This window comes from Pogoniulus pusillus, chromosome 8 (genome assembly GCF_015220805.1).
Source record: "Pogoniulus pusillus isolate bPogPus1 chromosome 8, bPogPus1.pri, whole genome shotgun sequence".
In the NCBI taxonomy this organism is placed as follows: domain Eukaryota; kingdom Metazoa; phylum Chordata; class Aves; order Piciformes; family Lybiidae; genus Pogoniulus; species Pogoniulus pusillus.
In genome coordinates this window covers 27,009,366-27,023,564 of record NC_087271.1, presented here as the reverse complement: position 1 = coordinate 27,023,564, position 14,199 = coordinate 27,009,366, and the positions used below count along the sequence as shown (strand labels likewise).

At 41.0% G+C, this 14,199-nt stretch overlaps 1 protein-coding gene across 11 annotated transcripts in view; it reads right to left on the bottom strand.

Moving 5' to 3' along the window:
• ST6GALNAC3 (ST6 N-acetylgalactosaminide alpha-2,6-sialyltransferase 3) overlaps nucleotides 1-14,199 on the bottom strand; it is a 295,901-nt gene that overhangs the window by 47,539 nt on the left and 234,163 nt on the right. The gene's annotated exons all lie outside the window — the stretch shown is intronic.

Sequence of the window (14,199 nt, the reverse complement as noted above, 5' to 3'; positions counted from 1 at the left end):
TCAGGACAACTTGTATCCCACAGGATCTTCTTCTGGATGTTACTGGAATAGCTGAAAGTGTGACTACAAGCAAGGAGAAGTCATAGAGGATGGTTGGCATAGGAAGCTGGAACAAGCCTGCACACAGAGATGGGATTGAAATTAGTGAGAACAAGATTTCAGATTAGAAAGTTACCTTATCTTAGGCTGATGCCAAATACATCTTCAAGGACAAAAGATCCTATTTGATACATGCATGAATAAGGACAGCCATGTGTTGGTTTCTCAGCTTAAACTCTCTCTGTTTCAACTCACTATTTTGTTTTGTTTCTATACCAAAAGAATGATTTCCTAAAAGCTGTGGATAATACACGGTCCTGGTGTCTTCCAAACACGTTACTCTGCAGCTACCAGAGTAGCTGGATTCATACAAAAATATATTTGAGGCTTCTTTCCTATAAATGTTCATTAAAAATCTTCTGAAACCTACAAAACCAAGCAAAAATCATACCGCTACTTCAGAGTGACAACCCAGTCTGGACCAGACAGATTGGCCAGCACTTGTGGAATACCGACAGTAGTGTAGAACACTTAGCTCCCAAAAGCAAGAGAAAATGCCATGAAGGCCTTTCTGGGAATGATGAGGATGTGCTGGAATGAAAAGACAGGGTATAATGGAGGTGTCAAGATGGCATTTTTTCAAAATTTATATTGTTTATTAATCTTTGCATGGTCATGGAAACATTTTACAGATTAGGATCTAGAACATTTAACAAATAAGTTAAACCCAACTGAACTGGAAGAGAAGGCTCCTGTGGTCAGCATACTGTTTGCCCACTGCATGGACTTGGGAATCTCCCTTCTGCTTATGGCAGAAGGCAATTACTGAATTATGAGAGGCTTTGAGTATTTACTCACAAGTATCCTCTCCCAACTCATGGGGCTAGCTACAGCTTCACACAGTACCCAAATGCTCTCAGGGAATTCTGTCAGTGTCTTGTCAGTCACTGAGGCTTCTGATTCCCAGGCTTTACAGGGTGCTGGGGAAAGGAGGCAGATGATCTCTGACCTTAGCCTGGTTTCTCTGGATGATCTGTGTGTCCCTTTCGGGGCTCCTTGTCTTGGCAGGTGTAGGCAGAAGGTCTTGCAATGTGCAGTCTTGGCATGATGTCACACGCCTATCGCGTGGAGGTGTTTAAAACCTGTTCCTGGTAAACTTGAAGCAGGCAGTTTCCAGGCAGTTCAGCACAGCTAATGTATAGCTTAACATAGCATAATGCCACATAAGGCAATTGCAGAATCACTGCCAGAGGTAGAGAGCAATAGCAGCAGGCAGCAACAAGCAGCAAGCAAGCATAATACACCAGTGGAGTACTCTTTTATCAACACAGCCCAAGACCAATGGGCCTTTGGACATAAATTAGCCAGTCAGAATGGCAGTTAGCCAAGCTTGACTGTATTAGGTGAAACCATAGGCTTACTTTACACAAGCCAAGTGGATGCACCTTGTTCATCACAGGACATAAACAGGAGCAAAACAAGTCTCGGCAAGCCAGAGTCCTTAGTGGTTCCAGATTCTTCTTCCTCCTCGCTGCAGTTGCTTCTCCCCAGAGCAGACGGGGGGAGAGCAGAAAAACATATCTGGGCAAGCCAGGACATGTATAAGCCCATTTTGGCCCGTTCAGGCCATCCACAACAGAGGGGAAGAATTTCATTTTCATTTTATGGGGATTTTTGAACTACAAAATTCAATTCCACTGCAAACTACTAAAGATAGTTTCCAAAGCAAAACTTTACAAGATGCGTCACAAGCTAGGTTTTATCCTTAAATTTCCACTTAAAAACTGGGTTTGAGCTTTCATTTATTAGTTTTCCAGTAAAACAGCAGTAACCTGTTGTGCACAATTTTGAGTGTACTGCAGATCTGACCTGTGAGGATCATGCTCAGGATTCAGAAAATGAATATGCCTGATTAAGGCTCAGTATTCCTCTGTGTTTTGAGAATGAAGGATTCACCTGTGTAGCACAACGCAGTGCAATGAAAAATATAGAAATATTCAACTTTAGCTAGAGGAGTGAAGTGCAAACAAGTTTCATGTCTCCTGTCTGCATAGTAATAAAACAGAGCAAGACATGTCTATCCAAGTGGCCTGACCTTCTAAAGTAATGAATATCCAGCAGCTACCAGTGAATTTCCTGCACCTCAGCATTCATTTAAACTAAAGCTATTTATTAAGGGAAAAATTTTCACATGGAAAACATGCAGTTATGGGAATAGAAATGCCAAGTGGGAAATCTTGTCACTGTCAAGCTCTGGAATGAACATCCAACTTCTGGCACCTAAGTGTGCAAATCTTAGTTCCATTTTCACTGTGTTTTATACACAATGGCTGATGGACGAAAAGGAATTATTAATTCATGTTGATGCTTCATAAGTCTTCTGGGCAATGCTGAAGTGAAAACTCCTAACCCAGCATTTATTTTCTCCTCAGTTTTCTCTTTCTCCTACTTGCAGAAGATCTGTGGCCCTACCAGTATGTGCAAAAAAAAACCCATCACAACATAATCCTACTACATAAAGCATTCTTTAAAAATTAGTTATTCCAAAACAATGTCTTTTGTAACTTTCTGGGAGTCTCAAAGGGAAGAATCCCACCATGTCTTAATGCACCTTCCAGAATTTCTCAGCTTTTGGGAGACAATAGGTGTTCTCTGAATGCTTTGTGTAAAATGCCAACTTGTTTATGTTGAGAACCAAGGTCTGAATCTGAAGTATTATTACCAAAGGAGTGAAGTAACAACAAGTTCTAAATGCAATTTTCTGTGAGACAGAAGCACATTTTGTTCCACATTTACATGCAATGATTTTATGTGCTGAATGAAATACCATTATCACATCTATTTGAATTCTCTTTCTGCTATGGCACAAAAGAAATAATTCTTAATCACATAGCCAGCTTAGACTTGCAAGTCATTACGGTACAACAGTTGCCTTCCAGGCTGACAGGGCTGCGTCGTGAGAGGTGTAGAGGTGAAGGAGAGCTACTGTTTAGCTGCAGGACAAATCCTGTATTCCATAGACTGGCAGAGTGCCCTGCACTAGGTTGCTCTACTCACAAGATGGGTTCAATACAGCCTCAACCTGAAAGAGTTACACTGGATCCAGAAAAACTAACTTCTTTTTAAGACTATGCCAACTGCTTAGCATCTTGCCACTAGGGTTGAATGTGCCACTAGTGAATACTTGAGGTCTGGAGCAACAGCGTATGAATGAGGATACAAAACCAGATGTCTTTTTTGGGTATTCCAATACAAGAGAGATGAGGAGGTGCTGGAGTGGGCCCAAAGAAGGGCTTAGAGAACAAAGCTTATGAGGAGCGATTGAGGGAGCTGGAGATGGTTAGTTTGAAAAAGAACAGGTTGAGGGGAGACCTCATCACTATCTACAACTACCTGAAAGGACACTGTGGAGAGGCTGCTGCTGCTTTCTTCTCACAAGTAATTGGAGACAGATCAAGGAGGAATGCCCTCAAGTTGAGTCTGGGTAGGTTTAGATTGGACAGTAGGAAAAAAGTTTTTCATGGAGAGAGTGGTCAGGCACTGGAATGAGCTGCCCAGGGAGGTGGTTGAGTCACCAACCCTGAATGTGTTTCAGGGTCGTTTGGATGTGGCGCTTAGGGATATGGTTTAAGGTGAATATTGTAGAGTAGGGTTATAGGTTGGACTTGGTGATTCTGAGGGGCTTTTCCAGCCTGGAAACCTGGATGTTTCTGTGATTCTGAAATTCTGTTTTGCTTGGCATTTATTTACCTTTCAGTGGCCCAGGCAGGCTACCTGTAATATATACATATATATACAAGAGAGGAGGAGTTTCCATTAAGAAACAACATCTGAGCTCAGCAGACCTGTTTAGTCAAGTGCAGCTGAAGCTCAGAAATAACAGACTATGTTGTAACAGCTTCCAGCACTGAGGGAGGGTCTGCTGTTCTCCACTCCTTACAGGGTGGAAAGCAGCAGAGATTACAGCCAGTGATCCTTGAGGATTTTTGTGCAGCTGTGTGAGAAGGGATAGAGGCTCTTGTTCTGCACAAAGAAGCAAACACAGCTTCACTAAGACAAAACTCTGGTATAAACATACTCTGCTGTAAAAAAAGTAACTTGGATCAATGTGGCTTTCTGTACTGTCACATACCAGCAGTACTGCATTGCACCATTTTCTCTGGGTGATCTGACACAGACTAGATGCTATTTCAGCACTACCAGAGGTAGAACTAAATCTAATGGGCCATACTGGTATTGTGGAGGTAGGTGAAATGGTAGGGACAGGGAGGTTCCACAATGAATGGCTTCAGAGCTTCTGGACCTGTATGATCCCTTCCCTGAGTCAGGGGACAGGGAGGTACAAAACTCATCTAGTCAAAAGGTACCTTCCTCATCACACAATCGAGTTATCTATTATCTATATTATCTATTCAGTGACTTTTCAGCTACCTTCCATCAAAGATACCTCTTTCTCTTCCTGTACCTAATGCTGAAGATTCAGTCTTATATTTTCCTTATTATTTTTAATTATAGTTTATGGCGAATGAGCTTAGTAGCACCTGTGCCTAAGTTCAAACTATGTCTCAAGCTTTCCTGATCACTGACTTTGTAATTCAAATACATATAAGTGCACATATATATATACATATATATACAATCTGATACACTTCTTCTGGAAATTACTGTAATGACATTTCCAGCATCTTCACTACAATTAAAGAAGCTTTGACATATTCCATCATACAGTAGGAGAAAGACTCCACACTCTGAACGGGCATCCTCTGTTTTTCAGGACCGTGCTTGTGGGACAGTTTTACTACACAGTTATGAAAGTGCAATCTTGAAACCCCTGAGATGAACTCTTTCATTAAGTACTGAAGTCTACCCTACTATTGCCATTAACATGCAAAGAATCTTCTGGAACATGCAATTTGTATCACAACTATTAATGAAATGCAACATTATAAACAATAAAGTTTAATTAGTAACTAAAGTGTCTATGGCAATTAAACAAGAAGGAAGTGTTCTGGAACACAGCAGGATGGATTATACTTTGAATCATTTACATTGCAAATGGATTTTAGAAATGTTATTCATGGAAGTTTGGGGGAAATTAAGATTTTTAGAAAATAAGACATTGACTCTATGACACTCAAATGCATTACTTGGCTTAACGTGAGCTTGGAAACTGGAACTGCAGGTGGAACTAATGGGAACAGCTAATAATACAAAGTGCACGGAAGAAACGTTTTACAAAAAGCTTGGGAGAATCTAATGCAATGACATGATTCATTAGTGCCAGGCCAAAACAGCACTTAAAATTAAAGGATACATGTTCAGTTATACAGTAAGGAAAAAATGCTAACGTATTTCATGCCTATTTGAAACTGATCCCAGCTGCTTACTATAGAGCCATAACTATACCTGAAACACTGTAGTCATTTAAGACTCAGAGCGAAGGTCCTATTTCAAGACAACTTTTGAATAACTTAAGTGGACAAGTGGTGGAACACTGTCTGCTTGTTTCAACTCACAGTTCATTTCACCTGAATTATTCAACCTACAACAGCAAAGCTGGATAATCATCAGGAGAAGGCTGGGTAAGAACAAAAATAAAGAGAAAAAGAGCCAAGCAGCTGTGACTTGAGGCCAAGATTTCATCTCCTTCTGATAGGAAGGTAAAGAAAGCATTAAAGTTTGCTCTTTTGCAGAATAAAAGGCAGTGGAACTAGAGGAGAAAGGAATTATCACTGGCTAATCCACAAGGAAAGTGAGTTTTCAGCTTTGCACATCTGCCCTGAAAGCAAAGAAATCCTCCTGGGTTTGCAAGAGGACAAGTCACCTCCAAACCAGGCTTGTCCTCATACACCTTCCCACCCAGTCTGCAGCAAGATTCAGTGTGATCCCCTTGAGAATGGGCACCCAAGCATGTGGAAACATTGCTAGTCTTAGTACAGTGACTGTGATTGTACAAACTGCACCTGAGCATGTCACAGAGGCTATCCAGCTTCTGAGCTATCCTTGAGGATATATTTAGGAAGAGTAAATTTGGGGTTCTTCATCTGCAGAGTATGGGAATTTGAATTGCTCCCACTGGCAGCAGATATAATATGGGCAGTTGAAGATTCATTTTTAAGATAGCAAAATGGAACAATATTGGCTTTGTATTCTTTAATTACAGATACTTCCAGGAATTTCACCTGGTTTACTTTTCAGATGAATCTAATCTTTAAAACACTGCCTGCCATCTTTAATTGCCCTTGTATTCAAAGGGGGTTTTGCTGCTGTTTTCTCATGTCTCCTCCACTATCGCATGCTCAGCATATCAATCATAGTGAAATACAAGAGATAAAATTTTGGGCTATGGTGCTATAACAGAATTTCAGTTGGTTTCATAAAGATTTTTTTACTTTACTTCCTCCTTTAAGGGAAGAGGTGAGTAAACAGAGCAAAAGGTATTTGTCAATAGCCTCATAAATAAAGCCCCTGACATTTCTGCTCCTACCCTCATCCCTCTTTGTTTGCATATTTACGAACATCCCAGCATCAAAAGATAGGACTTCCAAAAACATTTTGGTGACTGTTTACTTTGCTGTCAGTGCAATGCAAGGGAAAAAGTGCCCCTTACCTAATGGCAGCACTTATCAAGGCTTTGCTTGATAAGTTCTAGTAAATCCCATCTCCAATGTTTTTCTTCCCAAGAATGTGTGTAGAATAAGCACCAGAAGAAGCTCATATGTTAGTTGCAGGGATGTTTCCTTTACAGAACAGAGTCTCCTTGGAATATTTGCTGCTCTCCAGTGAACTGCAGAGAGAGGCATTTCTGCTATACTGCCTTGGCAGGTGAACAGACTCCTCTTTCACTCCTCAGTATTACAAGATGATGACACCAGTAGCTTCTTCTGTTCTGAGGTACAGTGGCCAAAGTGCATAGCCACATATACTTCTGAGAACTGCTTTGGACTCCAACACTCACATCTGTGTAATGTGAATAGTAACACAAAAGCGTAAAACCAGTGAAAGCAAAAAATCCAAACACTGTTATTCAAAAGCTTAAAGTTTTTGCTTTATGCCCTTCTAATAGCTCTGAAATTAAATGACACTAAATCTTTTTCACTGCATACAGAAAACTTGATACTGTGAGTGCTGGCTTTTCCCCTCCTGCTGCTGAGTGCTTCTCCTATTCATTTGAACTCCAGTGCTCAATGCCTGTGCTTTGTACCCACGGGACCAATCTCATCATTATAATTTCACTATTGCAAGGTGAAAGGGAAAACAGAACTCTCAGAGTTTGTATATTGTTAATGCGTGGAGTGGCCACAGAGATGACTTTAGGAGCAAAGCTCAGCAGCTGCAGGGCACATGCAAAGGTCTGCATACTAAGTGGCTGAGAAATTGTTTTTCCTTGAACTGAAACTTCAGTCAAATGACATGACATATGAAAATAGCTCCTTCAGGACTGGCTCATTGGTGTTCTTAAGACCTCTGAATCACCCACCACTTTAACTGCAAAAACTTCCGCGAGTTTTGTCAATATTAAACAAAATAATGGTGGATACACAAATGTATGAGAAAGTCTTCAGACAGCTCGGGAGCAAAGCACTCTGTGTTTGCTGCCACAAAAAAATAGCTTTTTTTTTTCTCCTCTGTGGATGCCAGTTGTTAAGGGTGGTGGTGAATTCTGACACCCAGAGAGCAGCGTTCAGCCCTGTGTGGATGAGGAACAACAGCAACATAGGAGAACTAAACAAGGAAGTGTTCACGTTTTGCAAAGATTCTTGGTTCTGTAAATGAGCTAAATTTTAACTCTGAAAAACATTTACCTTTGAGATATTTGTTAACTGATATTATAGATAGAGGTCTAGAGTGTGCATTTTATTGTTCCCTTATACCTGTGTTTCTTCCCTAAGCATAACGGTGCAACAAATAGGGAAGAAAGGCTGCCTTATAATTAGAGCACAGGATACAGCATGGGGAGAGAGGATACTCACACAGCTTGAGACACCTTTCCCCAGGCTTTCTACAGCCACTGAAGAGAGACAACTTCACAAGGAAACTTAGAGTCCCCAAGTAGACCTCTATTTTTAATCACTCTCTTCTATGACTCTCAAAAAGACTCCAGTAGCTGCAAAAAGAGGCTTTATCTCCAATGAATGCAGGAGCGAGAAAGTCAAATTTAGTGTAGATTACTCAGTAGAGAGTTTAAATATCTCCAGTTCTCTTTCTGCTTATTCCACCACCTTCTGTGCCTAACAGAACCCAGGTGCCTCAGCTTTATCATGTGCAAAAACTAAGAGATGGTGCCCCTTCCATTCACCAGATCCAGGGCTGTGAGGCGAAGGTTGGAGCCTTTAATGCACTGCGGCTGTGCAATGGGGGTGCAAAAGGCAGAAGAAACAGGATATGAAGCTGCACGTAGCCACACCCCAGACTCTGTCTCTAACAGCAGGTCTCCACAGACAGCCTAGCTAGAAGGAAGGCTGCACTCCCAGTCCTTAACTGCTATGTACAGAAATTGCAATATGAAAAGAGGTGCTGCTATAAATGCTGTGTGTTGTATTGAGAGGCAGTTTTCCTGACAGTAGCACTATCTTGGAGGTAGTGTAGCTATTTTAAAATGTTTTACGATTTTAAAGAATCTTAAAGGTCAAAGTTTAATAACTGTAGTGTATAATTCCCAATACCTTGAGCTCTGCTTCTAGTGTTATTAACTTATCCCCAGTCTAGACATGATATGCAGTGCAGCAGTTCGAGCAGTGCTCTGCCAAGCTGACAGGATCAGCTTCTCGGGGGACATCAGGGTAATTTGCCCTCCAACTTTATTGAATCCTCTTTGGAGAAAAACCTGCTAGTTGAACAAAAGTTGCCACAGTGTGTCATATGCTACAGCATAGAAGAGATGTGAGATGTGGCAAACATTTGTAGTTGAAAACACAGAGTTGAGTGCAAGAGGAAGCAAGATGTATTTCAGGAAATGAACAGGGTGGTTCCACATGTATAAACATAACTTTTCACTAATGTTACTGAGCTCTTAGGATTAAAAGGCTTGCTTTTGCTTCCACTGGAAGCAGATTTAGCCTCTAAATTAATTACAGTAGCCACTTTTCTTGGATTACTGTAAGAGCACATCATGACACAAGTCAATGTGTCACTGTGGAGGAATCCACATCCTCAGCATCAACACAATCAGTCACCCAAATTCAATTAAAACAACAATTTATTCAATTAACTTGGTCTTCTTTCTTAGTTCCCAATTTTCTCAGCTGCATCCATGAGAAGACTGAGCTAAATCACACCTAAGCCAAGAAATGTCTACTGCTGGCTTCAACAGTTTTAGATCAGCACTGGTTAAAACGACCTTGGACAACCTTTTGCTCTAAGGATCGATCATACATATTTAGTAATAAAACTCCAGCGTTTTAAAGTTGTGTAACAAAAGTGATTTTTCATACAAGTCAGAGGAATTTGTGTCTGGCCCACTATTAGGTGAGCATCAACATGAATTTTTGTGCAGTCAAAATTTAAACTACCCCTAAAGAACCCCACACATGAAATACTGGAATTGACTTTCTGCAGATATCTATGCCAGATGTGACTGCTCGACTGTTTGCAGAGTTAATGAGAGAGTGTGAAGTAAATTGATTTTAAAATTGAAATGAATATTCATCTAAGTTTTCAGTTCACATTATTCATCCAGAATTCTTTAATACAGAGGCCAAGGAACAAATGGGCATGGAGGCAAGCACATAATAGTAGTAGTCTTTTGCCCCAACCTTTTACATTTTCTGGGCATAACCTGCCACTCTCCAGTTCTGGCAGACAGAAAACTTTCTTTACTACTAACACTTATATGAAAAAGAAAGAAAATAACTTCATTTTGCTCATCCAAAGACACAAATGTGGAAAAAACGTGGCATTTTTTTAGCTGCAGAAATATCATACTGGTGATAACCTCCCTTCCTTGTGCTTGAGTCTGCCTTCAGAATTAGTATTAATGCCGTGACACTGTGCAACAGACATATGGAAGTGTTATTTGTTTCTCATTTACCAAACCGATAAGAATATGGAAATAGTTTCAGTCCATTTGTTTGATGAGCTTCCTAAGCCAGTAATAAACAAATCAATACAATTAGTTTTGGCTCATCATCATTAGAAACCTTCACTACTGGGATACAATTTAATTATACCTCTTGTTCCACAGCAAAGAAAAGCCTTTGAAAATGGACTACTTTGCCAACTATCAAACAGGGAGGGAGGAGCAAGAGGATACATCAGCAGTGGAGGAGTTATTATCTAAGCAGGGTGTACAACATATAAAGCATATTGTGCAATACAATTTCCCTGATTGCAAGTCTAAAATATTCCTGCCATTAAGTGCTTATGAGCAACCCAATGTGAAATCCAGCTGTAAAATGACTGTGTATATGACATGCTTCGTGTGAATGCTGCAATTAATATGGCATGCATCAATCACTCTTGGACTTGATTACAAACTGCACTAATCCTAATTGATTAATTAAGCTGCAAAGTTACATACAGTAACGTAAGTTAAAAAATCCTCACCAGATGTGCACTAATGTCCCAAAAATACATTTTCATTGTGGAGATTAATGCTGTTACTTGCCTCTCAGCTGTGCATCTAGAGTCTAACAAGAAAGGGTTGCACTAAACACAGTTACCCTCAAAACTAGAAATTCTTCAGTACAGGAATCCATCTAGCTAAAACGGAGGTTGGGGAAGTGGGCATTCATATTGCAGCCCTCAGGGCTACTTTTGGAAGGAGATGAGGAAAGAGCTGAAATCTTGACCTGACTTTTTTGAAGAACTTGTGCTAGTTTGAAGCAGGCTAGAATGTTTGGTAAGAAAAAGTAGATAATTGGCTGTGAAAGGAAAACATTGGTGATGTCTCCTTCCCTCACAGTCTCGCTGAGAGGTATGGGAACAAGAAAGTAAACATTAGATGACACTTTTCACCATCTTCTCACTCTGCTTTTGGCTTCAGACTGAGCTACATCTCCCTAACCTCACTGCCACTAACCTTGCTCCTTAACCTCTTGGCTGAACCTCTTTTTTCTTCCTAGGATTTGGGGTAAGATTGAGAGGGGCAGGGGGAAGGTGTAAGGGCGGTTGAGAGCCCCTCCTGGGAACTCAGGTTTCTGGGGCTTCTGTATTATTTTTACTTTGTATATTTCTGTATATAACTGTATATATTGTAAATAGCTGCTTGTATATTGTGCTGCTGTAAATAAATAGCTTCATTTATATTCCCAGAGTCCGGCTGAGTTAGCTGGGGTTCTTTCTAAAGTGTGTGTGGGGGGGTAGCACCTAAACCACCACAGAACTCCTGATCCATAATTCTGCTGTGGCAATGTCTGAGGCAGAACAGTCCCCACCTCAGAAGGGATAACAAAAAATCTCCGATTTCAGGTACACTAAGTGTGGCAACTCTCCAACACCATCAATCAATGCCTCAAGACCTTAACTGGTATTTGCATATCTTTGCACCACTGCTGTAGTCACTCTTCTCTAAGCAGTATCTTACAGGGTTGAAAGCAAAATTACTCCAGAGAGGGAGCAGAATGGTGTCAACATGTGTAGGGTGAGGGGGGGCAGATAACCTGTAGCTGGAGATGAAAGAGCTACACATGAGAGGAAAGAAATCTCTAGTGATCTCCCCAACATGTCACCTCACCAAAGGCTAGGTTCATCAGGCTTTTGTTTACCACAGCTTCAACCCTCCAGGGAAAATCTCTCTCCAAAATCTAAGGTGACTTTATACATATATAATGCAATTGGGATCACTCAAAAAACTATTCCATTCACCACACATCTAGTGCAAAGCTCACTATTGTATTTGTAACAATACATCCTTGGATGATACATTTCAGATTGACTTCTGGGAACATTTTACACAATCAATAGATGTTATCTCCAAATTAATATCTTTGATGTTTAAAAGTGTATTACTGCTCAGTACCCAGCATCAGGCACAGGCAATCAATGTGTTCTACTGTATAATTATCATCTTAATTTTAATCTTATTTTTGAATGACACTACGGGGGGGGGGGGTGGTGGTGGGGGGGGTGGTGTGAACCACAAAACCCAACATGCTTTTAAAATACAGGAACTGCTGCCAGTTGAAAAACTGGGATACATTTGAGGTTTCTGCGTGAAAACTGAAGATGTTAACTTCAGACAGCCTTTTACAGGTATCTTGCTGTAAAAAGACACATAAAAATTACAGTAGGTTGGCTTAGCTGAAATTTAAGTGTCATAGTGACAATGCAAGCACTGTAAGCTACTGAGATGCTGTCTATCTGAGGCTCTGGTTTCAAAGTAGTCAGGGCTGATTTTCAATTTCAGCTGGTCTCCAGTATCATCAGAAAAGACCAATTCCTCCTGGAAGGTAGGTATTAAAGGAAAATTACCCTAAGGTTTCCCAGTAATGTCAAAGTGACATTGCCAGTTCAGTATCTCAGCAGTACAACCCCAGAGCGAGCATCTGAAGATTTCCAGAAAATAAAAGGATTTTTTAAGAGCCTTTTATACAGGTCTCTACATTTTGCTTGGCAAAGTCTGTGAAAAACAATCTGGTCTGTTTCATGTTTGTTTATGGTCACTTCTGTCACTAGGAAGGGATGTAGCAATGTATTTTTGACTGTATACACGTACGCATTTGCCCTTCAGAAGGTTTAATGCTTTGGCTTCTCTTCCATGAGGCCTCTGTGTTATAATTCAAAAGTAATGGTCTAATATCACTTTAAATTGCCATCTGAGTACAAAACTGTTTAACACAGCTGGGCTGATGAAAGGAAAGAAGCTACTCCTGGTGAAATGTATTGATGGCTGATCTCTCTAACAAATTTATCAGTCTCTTCTGTAATATATTATGACTAGTAACTGGCAGAGTGGAGAGGGCACTGTGTTGTTGGGGCTATTAAAAGCCCATTTTCTTCTGAGGAAGTTTGCACCGCTCACACAGAAGTGTTCTGCTTTGCTGTATTGTCTTTGTAACACCTTCCTCAGCCTCACAGGACATGACATTGGCTGCAAGCCAATAAAGCAAAGTGTACAAGAGGCTACACTAAAGCAGAAAGAGATGTGAGCTTGGGGGAGGAAATGCAAATTTATTAGCATAGTCATGCCTGAAGAGCACAGGGAGATGAACCTTTGGCACAGTTCAAGGATCTCTCAACAGGCCTGTGCCTGCATCACTTAATTGCTTCTGGTGACAGTCCAGGGAAAAAAGCAGCAGTAACTTTAGCTCTGATGGCTCTAATGACTCTGCAGCAAAAAAAAACAAAACAAAGAGCCAACACTGCCTGCACCCCCACTCTCCTCCCCCCCCAAAAAAAAAGCTAATCAAATATGGGCTGGTATACAAAAAGCACAGAATCAAAGAATTTACCAGCTTGGAAGAGACCTCCAAGATCATCCAGTCCAACCTAGCACCCAGCCCTGTCCAGTCAACTAGACCATGGCACTAATTGCCTCATTCAGGCTTTGCTTGAACACCTGCAGGGACAGTGACTCCACCACCTCCCTGGGCATCCCATTCCAATGCCAATCACTCTCTCTGGCAAGAACTTCCTCCTAACATCCAGCCTAGACCTCCCCCAGCACAACTTGAGGCTGTGTCCCCTTGCTCTGTTGTTGCTTGCCTAGCAGAAGAGACCAACCCCCACCTGGCTACAGCCTCTCTTCAGAACAGGGCTGTGTTCCAGGCCCCTCACCAGCTTCATTGCCCTTCTCTGGTCATGTTCCAGTACCTCTTGAATTGAGGGGCCCAGAACTGGACACAGTACTCAAGGTGGCCTGACCAGTGTTGAATACAGCATAGCAAGATCATTTCCCAGAATGTTTTATCTTCTACAGCACAGTAAAACATCCACATAAATGTAGAGAAACTCAATCCTAACATCTTTTGCTTTAATGACAAGACCTCAGGGCTCTGAGATTTTACAAATTTATCAAAAACTTCTTAAAGATTTACTATTCCTGGAGCCCTGGTTTCTGTAATCACTTGACTAGAGAAGAGATTTTGTACCCATCAGGATTTCAGAGAACAACTGAAAAACATAAACAGAGGAAGCCCAAGAAGACAAACACAAATTACAAGAATTCCATGTTTATCCTTCTGAAATACCATCTTGGGAAGCTCCACTCTAGCCTGGAAC